Here is an 18,199-nt window from a genome sequence, read left to right as displayed (position 1 = left end):
TTTTAAAGGATTTTATCTTATTTTTATTCTTTTTGGCTGTGCCGTGTGGCTTGCGGTATCTTAGTTCCCAGACTAGGGATTGAACCTGGGCCCCCGGCACTGAAAGCCTGGAATCCTAACCACTGGACCACTAGGGAATTTCCTATGTTAAAACTTCTGCTGAGCTATTGCTCTTCTTGGGTTTGACACTGAAGTGGCTGCAGGGTCAATACTAAAAACCACAGAGCAACTGTTTCAATAATTTCTTGTGTATAAGAGGAATTTGTGTTAATATCTACTGTATTTGTGAAGTTCTTTTGGCATCTAAAAATGACTTGTTAATTCCTGTGTCCCAGTCAAATATGTTGTGTCATATTATTCTCTATTAACCAGAAATGGAGCTAAATAGTAATGATGACTTAATGTTGTAAGCTGTTTCAGCATCATGGACAATCAGTCTGAAATATTAACTTGTTAAGATCCTAATAACCATGTAATTAAGTATTTTCTACAATGACTAATATTTTACACATGGTAAAGAACACAGTTAATGGGTACGATTAATTATTATCTTCACAGAAACTACAATGAAACATAACTCATAATTTTTAAATCTTTCTCCTCTTAAAAACAGAATAAAGGGCTTCCCTGGTGGCACAGTGGTTGAGAGTTCACCTGCCGATGCAGGGGACACGGGTTCATGCCCTGGTCCGGGAAGATCCCACATGCCGCGGAGCGGCTGGGCCCGTGAGCAATGGCTGCTGAGCCTGCACGTCCAGAGCCTGTGCTCTGCAACAGGAGAAGCCACAACAGTGAGAGGCCCGCGTACCGCAAACAAAACAAAACAAAACAGAATAAAATGTTTCCTAACTGCAATTTCCTACCTGTTATCAGGACTCTTTATGAGCTATTTTCACAGAAAGATATAGAGCATTAATTTATTAAATTCAAAGTGAGCAAAATAGTTTATTTTAGTGTTGACATCCTCAACAATATCATTAATGTAACTGGTATGTTTTTAATATTGTGTATTTGAGGTCTCCTTTATATGCAGTATAATTTCAAAAGAGTCACATATCATCTATTCTTTTTTTTTTTTTTTAAGGTTTTTTTGATGTTGACCATTTTTTTGGAAGTCTTTGTTGAATTTGTTGCAACATTGCTGCTGTTCTCTGTTTTTGGCTTTTTTGGCCATGAGCCACGTGGGATCTTAGCTTCCCAATCAGGGATCAAACCTGCACCCCCTGCATTGGAAGGCGAAGTCTTAACTACTGGACTGCCAGGGAAGTCCCTGTTCTTTTTTTGAATTATAATGGACTCACACAAACTTATAAGATGAAGATTGCTAAGAAACAAACTCTAGAATTACAAGATAAAGTAGGGATATTAATTTGATGAAGTAAAGTGATTGTGACAATAGAAACTAATTAATAAATTTTTAATTCAGTACCTACAGGATGCTGGATTACAAAATACACACACATTTACCAAAAAAAGTGATCAGAACAGAGTGGTGCAACTACTTTTGAAAATGAAAGTTTCAATATCCAATTTATAGCTTTTACATTATTAAATCAGAGATGATCCCTGGAATTCCTATTTAAATTGGAAATTAGGGTAGAATTCTATAATAGAGCAAATAGAATACATCATATAAACACATTTCAGGAAAGCAATTTTATTCTAGAAATAATTTACAGATTTAGAACTTTTAATAAGAGATTAGAGAGTTCTCATTCAGGATGCCAACACAGGAAGAAGCTCTTGAACTCACCTCCTCCCATGAACACTCTGAACTCACAACTCCCATCTTCTTTCTGTAGAGCAAAAGGCTTGGCTTCCCACAAACCCACACCTGATGACCCAACTTTTAAGACTTCCACCTGATAGGCCCCCAAAACATCTAGATTTGAAAGTCAACAGGACTTGTGTCCATGAGACCCACAAGATTATAGTGGACTAAGAGATACCAAAATAAGAAAGTAATATTTTTTTTAAGAAAGTAATATTAACATATCTAAAAGGAGAAATAGACAGCAATACAATAACAGTAGGAGACTTCAATACAATACTCCACTTTTACCAATGGATACATCATCCAGACTGAAAATCGATAAGGAAACATTGGACTTAAATGACACATAAGACTAGTGGGACTTAACAGACATTTACAGAACATTCCATCCAAAAGCATCAGAATATACATTCTTCTTTAGCACACATGGAACATTATCCAGGATAGATCATGTATTAGAACATAAGACAAGTATTAATAAATTTAAGAAGACTGAAATCATATCAAGTATCTCTTCTGGCCACTGTGGTATAAAACTAAAAATCAATTTCAAGAAGAAAATTGGAAAATTCACAAATGTGTGAAGATTTAACAACATGCTATTGAATGACCAATGGGTCAAGGAACTCAAAAGTGAAATTAAAAAAATATCTTGAGACAAATGAAATTGGAAACACAAAATAGGAAAGCTTAAGGGATGCAGCAAAAGCAGTTCTAAGAGGGAAATTCATAGTGATAAATGCATACATTAAGAACAAGATCTCAAACAACCTAACTTTATACCTCAAGGAACTAGAACACAAAGCACAAACTAAGCCCAAAGTTAGTGGAAGGAAGGAAATAACAAAGATCATAGTGGAAATAAATGAAATAGACTAGAAAAACAATAGGAGAAGTCAATGAAACTAAGATGATTTTTGGAGAAGATAAATTAGACAAAACTTTAGCTAGACTCACCAAGAAAAAAGGGGGCTTAAATAAATAAAGTAAAAAATGAAAGAGGAGACATGACAACTGACACCATATAACTACAAAGATTCATAAGAGTCTATTATGAACAATGACATGCTGAAAAATTGAACAACCTAGAGAAATGGATACATTTCTAGAAACCTACAACCTACCAACACTGAATCATGAAGAAATAGGAAATCTGAACAGACTAATTACTAGTAAGGAGATTGAATTAGTAATCAAAAATCTCCCAACAAAGAAAAGTCCAGGAACACATGGTTTCACTAGTGAATTCCACCATATATTTAAAGAACTAACACCACTCTTCTCAAACTCTTCCAAAAAACTGAAGAGGAGGGATCACTTGCAAATTCATTTTAAGAGGCCAGCATTACCCCAAAACCAAAACCAGACAAGGACACTACAAGTAAAGAAAATTATTGGCCAATATCCCTGATGAACACAGATGCAAAAATCCTCAAAAAAAAAAAAATGGAAAAATCATCATACAAATTCTCAACAAAGTGGGTCCAGAGGGAATTAGGCCATATATGACAAGCCCACAGCTAATATCATAGTCTTGTGAAAAACTGAAAGCTTTTCCTCTAAGATTAAGAAGAAGACAGGATGCTTACTCTCTTATCATTTTTATTCAAATGGGAAATGAAAAAGTAAAACCCTCTCTGTTGGCAGATGACCTGATGTTATATACAGAAAATCTTAAAAACTCCACCAGAAGACTGTTAGAACTAATCAACTAATTCAGTCAAATTGGAGAATAAAAAATCAATATACAAAAATCTATTGTGGGGACTTCCCTGGTGGCGCAGTGGTTAAGAATCCGCCTGCCAATACAGGGGACATGGGTTTGAGCCCTGCTCCGGAAAGATCCCACATGCTGCAGAGCAACTAAGCCTGTGTGCCACAACTACTGAGCCTGTGCTCTAGAGCCCGTGTGCCACAGCTATGGAAACCCACGTGCCTAGGGCCCATGCTCTGCAACAAAGAGAAGCCATCACAATGAAAAGCCCGCACACCACAACAAAGAGTAGCCCCTGCCCGCCACAACTAGAGAGAAAGCCCATGTGCTGCAAAAAAGACCCAATGCAGCCAAAAAAAAATCTACTGTGTTTCTATACACTAATAATGAACTATCAGAAAGAGAAATTAAGAAAACATTTGCATTTACAATTGCACCAAAAAAGAAAATACCTAGGAATACATTTAACCAAGGAGGTAAAAAACCTGCACACTGAAAGCTATAAGACACTGAGGAAAGAAATTGAAGAAGACACAAATAAATGGAAAGACATTATATGCTCATGGGTTGGAAGAATGTTGTTCGAGTGTCCATACTACTCAAAACAATCTACAGATTCAATGCAATCTCAAACAAAATTCCAATGGCATTTGTCACAGAAATAGAACAAACAATCCCCAGATCTGTATGGAATGACAGAAGACCCAGAATAGCCAAAGCAATCTTAGTAAAGATGAACAAAGCTGGGGCCATCATGCTTTCTGATTCCAAACTGTATTATAAAGCTACAGTAATCAAAACTGTAAGATACTGGCTTAAAAACTGACACACAGATCAATGGAAAAGAATAGAGAGCCCAGAAATAAACCCTCACATATATGAAATATTAATTTATGACAAAGGAGCCAAGAATATACAATGGGGTGGGGCTTCCCTGGTGGCCCAGTGGTTGAGAGTCCGCCTGCCAATGCAGGGAACATGGGTTTGTGCCCCGGTCCAGGAGGATCCCACATGCCGTGGAGCGGCTGGGCCGCTGGGCCTGCGCGTCCGGAGCCTGTGCTCTGCAATGGGAGAGGCCACAGCAGTGAGAGGCCCGTGTACCACAAAAAATATATATATATATATATACAATGGGGAAAGAATAGTCTCTTCAACAAACGGTGATGAAAAAAATTAGATAGCCACATGCAAAAGAATCAAACTGGACCCCTATCTTACACCACACACAAAAATCAATTCAAGATGGATTAAACACTAGAACATATGATCTGAAACCATAAAACTCCTAGAAGAAAACATAGGGGGTAAGCCCCTTGACTTTGGTCTTAGCAATGATTTTTTGGATATGACACCAAAGCAAAGGCAACAAAACCAAAAATAAACAAGTAGGATTACATCAAATTAAAAAGCTTTGTACAGCAAAGGAAACCATCAACAACATGAAAACGCAACATAACAACTGGAAGAAAATTTTTGCAAACCATGTATCTAACAAGGGGTTAATATCCAAAATAAATAGGGAACTCACACAATTCAATAGAAGAAAATCTGATTAAAAAATAGGTAGAGGATATGAACAGATATTTTTCCAAAAAGACGCACATATGGCAAACAGGTACATGAAAAGGTGCTCAACAACACTAATCATCAGGGAAATCAAAACCATAATGAGATATCACCTCACAACTATTAGAATGGCTATCATAAAACAGACAAGAGATAACAAGTGTTCGGATTTCCCTGGTGGTCCAGTGGTTAAGATTCCACCTTTCAATGCAGGGGACGCGGGTTCAATCCCTGGTCAGGGAACTAATATCCCACATGCCGCGGGGCAAATAAGTCCGCGTGCCGCAACTACAAAGCCATGCACTGTGGAGCCTGCGTGCCGCAACTAAAGAAAAGCCCGCACACCGCAACGAAGAGCCCGTGCACCGCAACAAAAGATCTTGTGTGCCGCAATTAAGACACGACGCAGCCAAAAATAAATAATAAGTAAACATTAAAAACTAAAAAAAGGGCTTCCCTGGTGGCGCAGTGGTTGAGAGTCCGCCTGCCGATGCAGGGGACACGGGTTCGTGCCCCGGTCCGGGAGGATCCCACATGCCGCAGAGCGGCTGGGCCCATGAGCCATGGCCGCTGAGCCTGCGCGTCCGGAGCCTGTGCTCCGCGTCAGGAGAGGCCACAGCAGTGAGAGGCCCGCGTACCGCAAAAAAAATAAAATAAAATAAAAATTAAAAAAATAATAATAAAAAAAGAGATTAACAAGTGTTGGCAAAGATGAGGAGAAAAAGATGTGCACTGTTGGTGGGAATGGGTACAGCCAGTATGAAGGGTACTCGAAAAATTAAAATTAGAACTACCATATGACCCAACAATTTCACTTCTGGGTTTTGGTCCAAAAGAAATGAAATCACTATCTTGAAAAAATATCTGCAACGCCCCCCCCAGGTTTATTGAAATATTATTACTTACAATAGCCAAGACATGGAAAGAACCTAAGTGTCTATTGATGGATGAATAAAGAAAATGTGGGATATATACATAAAGATAGAAAGACACACATTGTAATATTATTCAGTCATAAAAAAGAAGGAAATCTTGCCATCTGCAACAACATGGATAGATTTAGAGGGCATTATGTTAAGTCAAATAAGTCAGAGAAAGACAAATACTATATGATCTCACTTTATATGTGCAATCTAAAAAAAAACCCTGAGATCATACATACAGAAAACCAGGTTGGTGACTGCCAGACGCAGATGGATGGAGGATGGGTGATATGGGCATAGGTGGTCAAAAGGTACAAACTTCCAGTTAAAAGATAAATGTGTTCTGGGGATGTAATGTACAGCATGGTGATTCTGATTAACAGGACTGTACTGTATATTTGAAAGTTAAGAGAGATCTTAAAAGTTCTCATCACAAGAAAAAAAAATTTGTAACAATATGTGGTGATGGATGTTAACTAAACTTATTGTGGTAATAATTTTGCAGTATATACATACATCAAATCATTATGTTGTACATCTAAAACTAATACAATGTTAGATGTTAATTTATCTCAATTAAGAAAAATAAGGATTCAGCAGTTAAAAAGAAGGAAAAAAAAATAAGGAACTAATGGTTCCTTAGATGGTTCACAGATGGGGCAAAAATCAAAACTGTAAATAACGAGAAATCTGTGTACTCCAATGTGTAACGAGTAAACATTTGTTTTATTGTCTTCATATCCCATCCGGTACACTACTTTTTAGGAAGTTAAAAATAATGATTATAAAACAGTATTGGATTTTCTAGCTAAATTATTTATTGCTTGCTTTTGTCATTATCTAAAAATGGGATATGGTTTCCTTCTCTCTGACACATTAAAAATAAAATTGAAGAACATAAACACCATCTTTTCCCCTTTGAAAAAGGGGGGATTACACATAAAACATATACATATAAAAATCAGATCACACATTAATCAAAATCTATGAAGTCATGTCTAAAAATGAACACAAAGAAGATCTGTGTATTTTTTGAAACAGTAAGAACCATTTATTTTGGCAACTAGCTAAATTTAATACGTACTAAAAACCTGATCCATCTAGAAATCTGAAAATTCAGATTTTGCTCCTGTTCATATTTATACATTTCTATTATTTAATATGGTTTTATTAGACTGCATATTGTGAAAATTTAGTTGGTCACAAATAGCATCTTTTTAATGAACAGAATAAAAATGTGAGATCAGTACATGTGATACAAGTAAATACTGTTTCACAAAACATTATTTCAGTTACACACGCATAGGCCCTAAGTACAATCAATGTAGTCTGTAACACGGAGTATAGTAAAAAATAAAGGTCCATGAGTGACACACATTTCAGAGAGTTGTGCCTAAAATAGAAAGATATCAGCTATATCAGCTATATAATTAAATGAATTTCTACATGTACTCGTATATTTATTACCAAATTTACTTTGGTGGGAGGGTGGTAAAACTATTTTTCTTTTTAGCTGTACAGCAGATACACAGTAATGTACATAAATCTAAAATATACATCTTGGTGAAATTTTACAGTGAACACACCCATGTAACTAACACCAAGATCCAGATACAGAACATTACCAGAACTCCAGAAACCCTACTGGTGGCACTACTAGTAATTACTTCTTCTCCCAAAATAACCACTATCATTGACTTCTATTACTATAAATGTAGCTTGCCTATTTTTGAACTTTATATAAATGGAATTATACAGTAGGTCCTCTTTTATTTCTGGCTTCTGTAGTCAACATTATGTCCATGTGATTCACTCCTGCGGTTGCACGTGGCAATAATCAATTTGCTGCCTTTGTATGAATATACCACAATTTATTTATTCTACTGTTGGTGGACATTAGGGTTGTTTCTAGTTTGGGGTTATTACAAATAATGCTGCTATGACTACTCTTGTCAAGTCTTCTGGAGCATCTTTCTTCTAGGTATAAATCTACAAAATGGAACCGCTAGATCGTAGGGTATGTTTATGTAGACAGTGCCAAACACTTTTCAAAAGTCGTTGTAACATAAATTACTCTTAATATTGCTTCCATGTTGCCAGTTGATAATAAATCTCAATTGAAAAAAAATCTAAACCTTTTTACTTTCCTACAGATGGTTCTAATGAGTCTGTCTGTGGTAATTAGTAGCTTTGATAACTCAAACATATGAAGACTGAATAAATTCAACCATGAAAAGAGGAGGAAAAGAAAAGCTTTAAGTGCTGAGTTTTGGGAAAACTACATATAGTTTTTACCCATACAGAATTTTAGAAGACAAAATTAGAACCAAAATTCTTATTTAAAAGCAATTAAATTCAACCCAAAAAAGCTGGTAACTACCATATATATATGGTATATGCATGCATGGTAATAAAGAATATAAAGATGAGGACATTGTGGTCTGACCATTAATTCTATAAACGTTTAGCAAGTGTTTACTACAATGCCAAATGCTATTACAGGAGCAACGGATACAACACTGAATCAAACTGATAATCTGGATCCTCATGGAGCTTACAGTTTAATGGGAGGAGACAAAAACTACAAAATGGGGTGGCAGGCAAGTTGTAATTTTAAATACGATGGTTGGAGAAGGCCTGACAGAAAAGGTAACATTTGATTAAAAACCTAAAGGAGGTGAGGGAATAAGCCAGGCTAAGAATGTAGAGGAAGGCGGTTCCAGCAAGTTTTTTCTCTTGAGAGATAAATAAATAATCTCGTGTGTATATGTGGATGGTGGGTGGGTTGCAATTGGTAGAGATGGGGAAAGAGATGACCCAGGAAACCTACTGAGTTTGAGACAGAAACTGAAAAAATGAAAAGGAAAGCATGAAAAAGAGAAACAGAATATAAGAACACCAGTTCTACAGATTTACTGCAATATCAAATGATAGAGCACCAACTTTGTTGTTTTCAAACTTCCCGGAGCCACAGTTTCTTCATCTTTTCTGCAAAATTATGATAATAATATCTATCACCATGATAATTAAGAGACAAAACTGATTATGGGACAAAATTGTTTAGACTGATATTACTTGACATTACTATCAAGAAAGAAACCCTGAGAACCAATGAAATAAAATACCTTGTCAGAATTTTTAGACACTATGTGAGCTCAGTTCTAGGGCAACATCACAAGTTGAGGGGATAAGAGGCTTTCGTTTTGTTTTGTTTCTAATTTCAAAAAGAGAAGAACAACATGTTAATATCAAGGAAGGAAGAGGGCTACAAAACAGGAAGGAGGAAAGGAAGGAAATGCATTAAGAATTGAAAATTTATCAAATCTGCCTTGCAGTGCAACCAAGTAGTTTACCAAATACTCCATGACAAGAGGGTAACGATGGATGAGATTACTACACATGAATGCTAGTTCTTAATCAACATATTCTTGTCTCCAGGAAATAAGAGGAAATTCTTTAGTTATTTACATCTGTAATGGTCACCTCACCATGATTACTAACCGTAAAACTCACAAATCATCTATTAGACATAAAATATCTCTTGGGTAGTCTAGGAGCAAAGAAGAGGTGGAAGAAATAAGGTTTCAGGAGACTTTCTCAGGGTCTGACCATCAGCATTTGCTAACATTTTCAGATAAAAAGTAGAGCAGTATTTTTGGAAGTTCCAGATAACTACACAGAGTTTTTTCCTCCTTTTCACAGTCCAAGCTACCAGCAGTAAAACCAGCCAGTATCTGCTGCTTCCTTTTCCTCCCTCTATCCCTGCTTAGCTTTCTGTTGAAAAGAAACCATGTGGTAATTCTTAGGAAGGCAGGCAGGCCGGCATCCACTCCTATCAGTGCCTGCCTGGCCTCTACTTGAAATAACAACGAACACTGTAGCCCAAGAAGAACAACAGTGCTCTAGACACTCAGGGAAAATGTCTGAGTATGCAAGATTTATTAGAAATGACACATTACACAAGTAATGCATTTTTCTTTTCTTCTCTCTTTTTTCCTGTCTGAAGCCAATATCTCCTCATGTGATCTTCTCATGTCTCACCAGAAAGGGTATTTACCAAATCTTAGTTGATGCTAGGGGGGAAAAAAAAAATCACCCTTCATTTTTAGCATTTATAATTGATTGTATTTTGGTTGTAAGTAACTAATGAATAACTTTTATTTCCAGATTAAAACTGGAATTTAAACAAAAAGCATATGACAATCTACTGTGTACGTAAAAACAATAATACTGTGAATGAAAAAAAGGGGGAAAAAAGTAAAAATGGTTGAGATGAACTCAGACATGCAAAGCTATGAAAACTAGGTCAGTACAGAATTTACAAAATTGTCAGGGACAGGAAACTTAAGAGACCGAAAACAAAGGATAAAGATAAATGGGATCATCTCTATGATGAGAAATGTAAATAGTGGGATTCTTTCCTAAGATAGACCCATTCATCCCACTTAACAAGTTTATAAATGGTCCTGAAAAAAGGAACAGAGTTTAAGTTCTAAACCTACAGCTGAAATTAAAATTATAAAGTGCCAAAATCATGGCAATATATTTAAAGATCATGTAAACTTGAGAGAGAAAAAGGAAACATGGAAGGTAAGTTTCAAAGTGGATAACAGTAAGATAACACATTTAGGGAAAAATTATTTAAATGTAAAATGATGGGGAATTCCCTGGCAGTCCAGTGATTAGGACACTGCTTTCACTGCTGAGAACCTGGGTTCGATTCCTGGTCAGGGAGCTAAGATCCTGCAAGCCACGCAACGTGGCTAAAAAAAAAATATATATATATATATATAGATATAGATAGATAGATAGATAGATAAAGTGATGGGTTATAAAAGTTTCCAGTTATGAACAAAGGAAAGGGAACTGGGAGTGGTCTCCCAAGTAAACAGTTTATTGAAGTAAACAATTTATTAAAAACATCAGTAAAATGCATTGCCAAACAGGACTGTGGTTGTAGAAATCTGAAAACACACAAGTACAGTAGTGTAGTTGTCCCTGAAAAATCATATGCAGTTCTGACAACTTCATGTCAGAAAAAATGTAAAAGGATTAGATAAAGATCCATGGGGGGAGCACGAATTAAAATGATCAAAGAGTTTGGGGTTATTAGATATAAAAAGTAAATGATTATTTTTTTAGAAAGGCTGAAAAGGTAACTGATTAAAATCTATAAAGTTATGGAAAGAGGAAAGGAAAAGTGTTTAAAAAAATCTTACCATACTAGAATGAGGGTAGTGCCCTTTATAACGTGAAAGAGGCAAATTTAAAACAAACAAATGGAAGCATGGCTTTAAATAACAGCCTATGAACTTACTGAAGTCTTTACCTCAAGAAGTAGTAAAAATAAATTTTTACAAGTTTTGATAAATTAATGGATGCAGACCCTTATTAGGGAAAGTGCACAAGGAAGTCTAGAGTACATGCCTACTTTCGAGGGGAGCACTGTATTAATTACCATGCCTACTTCCTGGTGTCTCTACATAGCCCTTTAGTCTAAAAGCACGATAGTCATGTTTATTACATGGTGAGGCCCAAGACAGGAAAATGGGAAGAACACTCTACCAAGAGAAATTTTCTTAAATACTCAGCAAGAAAGAACTACATATCTGTTACGACAAACCAAGAACCTTGACGAATTAGAAACAAAAACACCTTTTGTAATAGGAAATGAGCATAATAGTTACTCTGCTGTCAATGTCTTGCACTAACTCTGATCTTAGGCCAGGATCCCTAGGAGCATTCAGCAGTTACAACAGAGGGTGGATGTGTATTTAGTGTGTTACTGATTTGCAAACTCGAGCAAAAGCATAGCATACATACAGTCTGTTGGTCTAAGTTTCAATGAAAGGGGCCTTTCTAAAGGCATTTTACAAAAGGTGTTTGAAACACAAACCTGAGTAAAATCTTTAAATTAGTTTAACAAAGGTAACCTAATGCCTGTATAATGCTTATCCCCTCCACCCCATAGCTGTAAACAGGTGTGCACATGAGAAGAACGAAGCAGACATAAAACAAAACTATATTTTTCTCCAATGTCTAAAGCAAACTAACAAGAAAAATCTTAAACATTTATTATTTATTGCGCTTTGTAAATGACTGTATTAACCTCTTATTTTCATTTTTAAATCATCTAATTTCAATTAGAATGCTTCTTCATCAAAACTAATGTTTCTCTTCTATTTTAATTTGATCACTGAGAGCTCGTGAACATTGTTAGAATATAAACAATTTTAAACTTCCATTATTCTGTAGTATTCTTTCCTGTGAGGAATAATTGGCTCAAAATTTTCTACCATGTTCTTTTCCCTAAATTTATTTTGTTACAAAAAAGGTAAGCAGAATAAAAATGATTTTTAGGAGGTTAAGTTTAAATGTAATCTTTAAATTTATTTTTAAAATAAAAGTCTGGCCAAGATGACATGGTTAAATACAGAAATGAACGTGTAAAATTAAACGGGTTCAGGAGTGCACGATGAGCAGACGAGTTTCCCAGTGGCCATTTATTTGGCAGTTTGAATCAAATTGCGACTCTCTTTCCTGTTAATACTACTATAAGAATGGGTTAAAGAAAATGAGAAGAGTCAGAAAACAAAGAAAGATTAAAAGTCTGGGAGTGGAGGGGCAAGAGAAGAATTCAAAATAAAGTGAAATCTTCCTGAGAAAGCAAATAAAATGAGGTATTAAGAATTCCATCATAATTCATGCTAAGTGTGCTTAGAAACTACAACTACAGAACTATTTTAAGTGCTACCTTTTCTTGTTGAACCAAATGCAAGCAAGTGACCTTTGTGTACAAAAAGCTAACTGTGCTAGTAGTCGCAATATCTTGCAACAGAATCCTTCAAAAGAGACACTTAAAATTGCTTAATCTCGATGGTACTTTGTGGTAAAATTATGAGCCAGCTCTGAAAGAAGATCTAGCAGGCCCGCCTTTTCAAAAACTTAACGTTGTTGGGTGTGGTTGGGTGATTCTGAAAAGAGAAACTACAATAAGCCTTGGTAGCTTTGACACAGCCTTTAAGTGATAAATAAATGTGTTTAACATGTGTCTCTAATGTTCATTATGGTGAAGTTGATCAGTTTAACCCTTTGCAAACAAGCAAGAGATCTTGAGAACAGGAAGCTTTTCTGTGGAACTCCTGACGCAACACAAACCATAGCAGTTACTGCAAAGCTTAATGCAAACCCTCTAGAGTCCACGTTGACAAATTCTTTAACAAGCGCTGTGGTTACAGGGAAGCTGGTTTCACTCTGACTCACTCCTACTCAAACAGTTTACTGGAAATGAAGGGGAGGGGGAATTTTCAGAGAAGTCATGTGATGGCCAGACAAACCACAGCCAGTAAAGGTTCAACAGAGTCAAAAACAGGTCCCAGCAACAACCAGCACCCAGAGTGTTCAACTGGCACTAAATTATATGAAAATGAGTCCTGTTGGGTTTCTGATCATCCACACCATGAACTCTTTCATAAATCTCTGTATATAAAGGAACGGATACTTCACAGGAGGAACAACCAGCAGGCACTGACATGGTGTGTGCAACTACAAACACTTCACAGGAAAATGTGCTTAACAAAAAATAGCATCAAAGGAAGGTTAAAGCACTTTAGCGAATGTATAAATAATCATTATTAAATGCTTTCCCATTGTCTCTAAACTCAAATGATCAAACATATATTCTATCATTATCAAAAGAGTGCCAAACTCCCCCCCCAAAACCTCTTTAATTATCACCTTGTACTTTGGGGGATGTTCACTGGGTAATCTATTCTGCATACAAAGAAAATGCACTAGCCATAAGAATGAGAACTACACTATATTCAATATCTTGTAATGACCTACAATGGAACAGAATCTGAAAAAGAATATATATATACACATATAACTGAATCACTTTGCTGTACACCTGAAACACTGTAAATCAACTATATTTCAATTAAAAAAAGATATTACTCAGTATTCTAAAAAAAAAACCTATATTACAACTGATGAACTCTTTTTGGTTCATCACTTACGTGTTTTCACTAATAAAATAATGTAAATAACTTGAAATTTCTGAATAGGAAATGGATCCTATTAAACCCCCCCAAAAAGGTATTTTCAGCCTTAAATATATTTAATACAAGCTAGTAAAAGATATTAGTATTTAAACTTGGGGACTTAGTTTCAATAAATCAGACTAAGTGTAAGTGGCAAGTATTAATTAATTTAAATACTGCTGTCCTAAACAGAAGCTAAGAAACGTTCCCTTAAAATAAAATTAAATCCAGAAATTATAAAACAGCCTTTGAGGAACTAGTTAATCTAAGGTGGTGTACAGACTCATGAATTATACCCAATAGAAAGAAAAGCTAACCACTATAAATATGAAGGAAAAGACTGTATTATTTTAAAAGATAAGTTCTAAGAAATTTAAATTTCTTATTTCTAACTTAGTTCTCAATTTTCTATAGTGATAATAACTTTCACAGTCAGCAACCTAATATTTTATGAAAAAGAATCCAACCAGCTAGGTCACTTGGACAGATGTCGTTTAGGAAAGAAAACTTATTCAAACCATATTCTTCTAAGTAAATATGTACAACATTCCTACCCTACTGTGTAAGTTTTTTTTTTTTTTTTTCCTGTGTAAGTTTTAAACACAAAAATACAAACACCCATGCTCCCGTTCCCCATTACTTCAATAACAGTGGCTGCCCTAATCTTTTAGGGTACATCAAGCAAATAAGTTACTTTATTTTTTCAAACTCTTTTATTCCTCATGTCTTTAATTTACCTTTTTCTTTGGCTATATAGCTTATTAATAAACAAGTCACCACAATAACCTTTATTTTTTTCTAAAGTATAGAACTTTACAAGCACTATTTTACTTAATGTGAATTCAAAATTGTAAGTCATTTAACTTAATGATGTCTACTATATTATCTTCAACCCTTGCTCTCAGATGATTTATTTTTGAATGAAAGATTCTGTAAATTCTGTAGTGCTTTACAATCAGATGATTATTAAACTCAAAGATGCAAAACAGTTCAACCTTTTTTATGTAAGATGATTTCTGTGTTCACCGTATTTTATATTTTATTTTGCAGTGGAGTAAGACTGAATATTCCCTTTTGGCTGAGCAGCAACACGGCAGTCTGCAAGAATAAGCACCTTACAAAAGGCAGCAAAAAGGGAGCCTAGAGGAAAGTGGTTGATCCATTTTCTAAGAAAGATCGGTATGATGTGAAAGCACCAGATATGTTCAATATAAAAATACAGGAAAAACTGGTCACAAAAACTCAAGGAACCAAAATCACATTGGATGGCCTCAAGGGTCATGTTTTGAAGTGAGCTTTGCTGATCTGCAGAATGATGAAGTTGCATTTAGAAAATTCAAGCTAATTACTGAGGATGTTCAGGGCAAAAACTGTCTAATCTCCAAGGCATGGATCTTGCTTATGACAAAATGTGTTCCACGGTCAAAAAATGGCAGCCCATGACTGAAGCTCATGTTGATGTCAAGACTACTGATGATTATTAACTTCGTCTATCCAGTGCTGTTTTTACTAAAAAATGCAACAATCAGATTCAGAAAATCTCACTGTTAGCACCAACAGGTCTGCCAAAACCAGAAGAAGATGACTTGAAAGAAATTGTCAAAAAACTGATTCTAGACAGCATTGGAAAAGACATGGAAAAGGCTTGCCAACCTATTTATCTGCTCTATGATGTCTCTGTTAGAAAAGTAAACCCCAAGTTTGAAATGGGAAAACTCATGTTTCATGATGAAGGCAGTAGTTGTGGAAAAGCTACTGGGGATGAGACAGATGCTAAACTTGAACAAGCTGATGGATATGAGCCACCAGTCCGAAAAACTGTTTAAAATTCAGACTTGTAAGGGTGACAAATAAAAAATCTTATTTGTGATATTAATAAAAAAGACTGAATATTAAGTGAACATGTTTCATGTAATGGTACATTTTCTCTCTTAACTGATATTTCTTAGTTCATTCAAAGTATCTACTGCATGAGTAGTATGTGCAAGACCATGCAGGCGCAGCCAAAAATACAAATATTTTTGTGGCCTCCTCTCAAGGAGCTTACAAACTCCTGGGTAAGATGAGAAAAGCCCACAGACAGTTCTAAAAGAAGGTAGAAAGTGATAAGTGACACAAGAAAGATACAGCAAGAGACAATTTCCAGGGACTGGGAAGATTTTTGAGCAGCAAAGTTCCATGACCCGAGGTATTTTTCAGAAAATTGTTTTTTGTTGCTTTCTGTGGAAATAGATTGGGGGAAAAAAGGCTAGTAAAGAGGAGGCCTATCAGGAAGTCACTATAAATGTTCAGTGGAGAAGTGATAAAGGCATGAACCAGCAGTGGGAAGGGAAAAGAGAGGACGAATTTGAAGATACCGTGGAGGTAGAATCAACAGGCCTGAAGAATGACTGGATATGCGAAGTGAGGAGGGAGTCAGATGATTCAAATTTTGACTCCAAGTGATTATGAGGACAGTGATATCATTAACAGAAATCAGGAACAAAGAAGAAAAAGATCATAAAGGGAATAATTAACCTTGCATGAAACAGTCCACAAAGCACATAACAGCTCTCTAGATGTAACTCTTATAAATGATGCTAGAATTGTTCAAGGTCATAGGAAGCTACATTCATTCATGTCTACCTCCCACAGACATCTAGTAAAAACATGATAGAAGCCAAGAGCAAAAGGAAGTCAGCTTAGTGGAAAAATACTGCCCAATCTCAATACTGTAGTCACAAAAATAAAGTAGGTACCATAAAGAATCATAATTCAAATAAATGCATTAATAATCTTATTTTCTCCCCCAAATATCTACAGAACAAAATCCAACCATCAGTCAAAACTAGAATTTAAGTAAATACTTAGCTTTAAAATTGTTACCTAGAAACAGTTTCCTAGTAAAAGCATATACACCCTTTAACCTAGTTGGAGAGCACACGGTAAAGCAACGAGAGCCAAGGTTTTTTTCACTCTTCCTGCTGATAAACTTATTCTACCAAAGGCCTTTACCTTCAAGAATAAAAAACACATTTCCCACCCCATTTCATTTTACTTAATTTGCTATTTTAGCTACAGTTGATCCAACTTTTTTATTGCTCTTGTCAAACTGGGGGTTTTACAAAATACATGCATCTATGAGGAAATTCCAGCACCAAAGTCACATAAACTTTTGGATCTTTATGAAACTGATTACTATAAAAACTTTAAAATCACAACCACAATCAATAAGCTATAACTAAAAAGATGTCAGGAAACATAGATTACCAAATAAAAACCTAGTATCTTTTTATATACCATTAATAACTATTTACAAAAATATAATATCCAACTTATAACAATAAAACCTAAGAGAGGGGCTTCCCTGGTGGCGCAGTGGTTGAGAGTCCGCCTGCCGATGCAGGGGACGCGGGTTTGTGCCCCGGTCCGGGAGGATCCCACATGCCGCGGAGCGGCTGGGCCCGTTGAGCCATGGCCGCTGAGCCTGCGCGTCCGGAGCCTGTGCTCCGCAACGAGAGAGGCCACAACAGTGAGAGGCCCGTGTACCAAAAAAAAAAAAAAAACCTAAGAGAAAACTAACATGTTAAAATCACTGGGAAAATAGTGTTAGAACAATACACAAATAGGTAATGACCTGAAAAAGAGAAACTTAGATTCTTACATTATATGATTGGTAAAAATATTTTAACAGATAAAAGATTTAAAGGTAAAAGAATAAAACCATAAAAATACTAAAAGGAAATGCAGCAGAATATCTACTACATAATCATAAGGGTTCAGGAAGATAATTTTAGGCACGACTCCAAAAGGAAACATCTAAGATATTGGAATAAAGACAAAAATGTGAACTTCTTTATCCAAAAAGCAAAACATAGTAAAACACACAGTGAACAATATGGAAAAATTACTGGCAGCATATGACAAAAGGAATCCCCTTAAAAATGTCAATCAATAAGAAAATGAAAAATACACTAAATATTAAAAAAATGGGTAAACGAACCAATTAGACGAAAGGTTTTTTTCTGTGGTTTCAACATTTTATACAATAAACATACTTTGTAGTCACAAAGAAAATTACTAAAAAAAAACCCCAAAGATGTGGAAAATATTTGATGACTGAAAAATGTTCACAGTATGTTTTTATATTCAAAACAAGTCATAAAACAATAAATAGAATATGATTCACTCAAAAATATTT

At 35.5% G+C, this 18,199-nt stretch overlaps 1 protein-coding gene and 1 pseudogene across 4 annotated transcripts in view; one reads left to right on the top strand and one right to left on the bottom strand.

Annotated features, from left to right (window-relative positions):
- Nucleotides 1-18,199, bottom strand: part of VMP1 (vacuole membrane protein 1) — a 129,206-nt gene that overhangs the window by 33,096 nt on the left and 77,911 nt on the right. The gene's annotated exons all lie outside the window — the stretch shown is intronic.
- Nucleotides 14,813-16,097, top strand: LOC111163667 (small ribosomal subunit protein eS1 pseudogene; annotated as a pseudogene).

This window comes from Delphinapterus leucas, chromosome 19 (genome assembly GCF_059928025.1).
Source record: "Delphinapterus leucas isolate spDelLeu-1000000601 "Yukka" chromosome 19, BTC_Dleu_Yukka2, whole genome shotgun sequence".
Taxonomy (NCBI): domain Eukaryota; kingdom Metazoa; phylum Chordata; class Mammalia; order Artiodactyla; family Monodontidae; genus Delphinapterus; species Delphinapterus leucas.
Note: the sequence above shows the minus strand (reverse complement) of the source record. Positions and strands in the feature narration are given on the sequence as shown.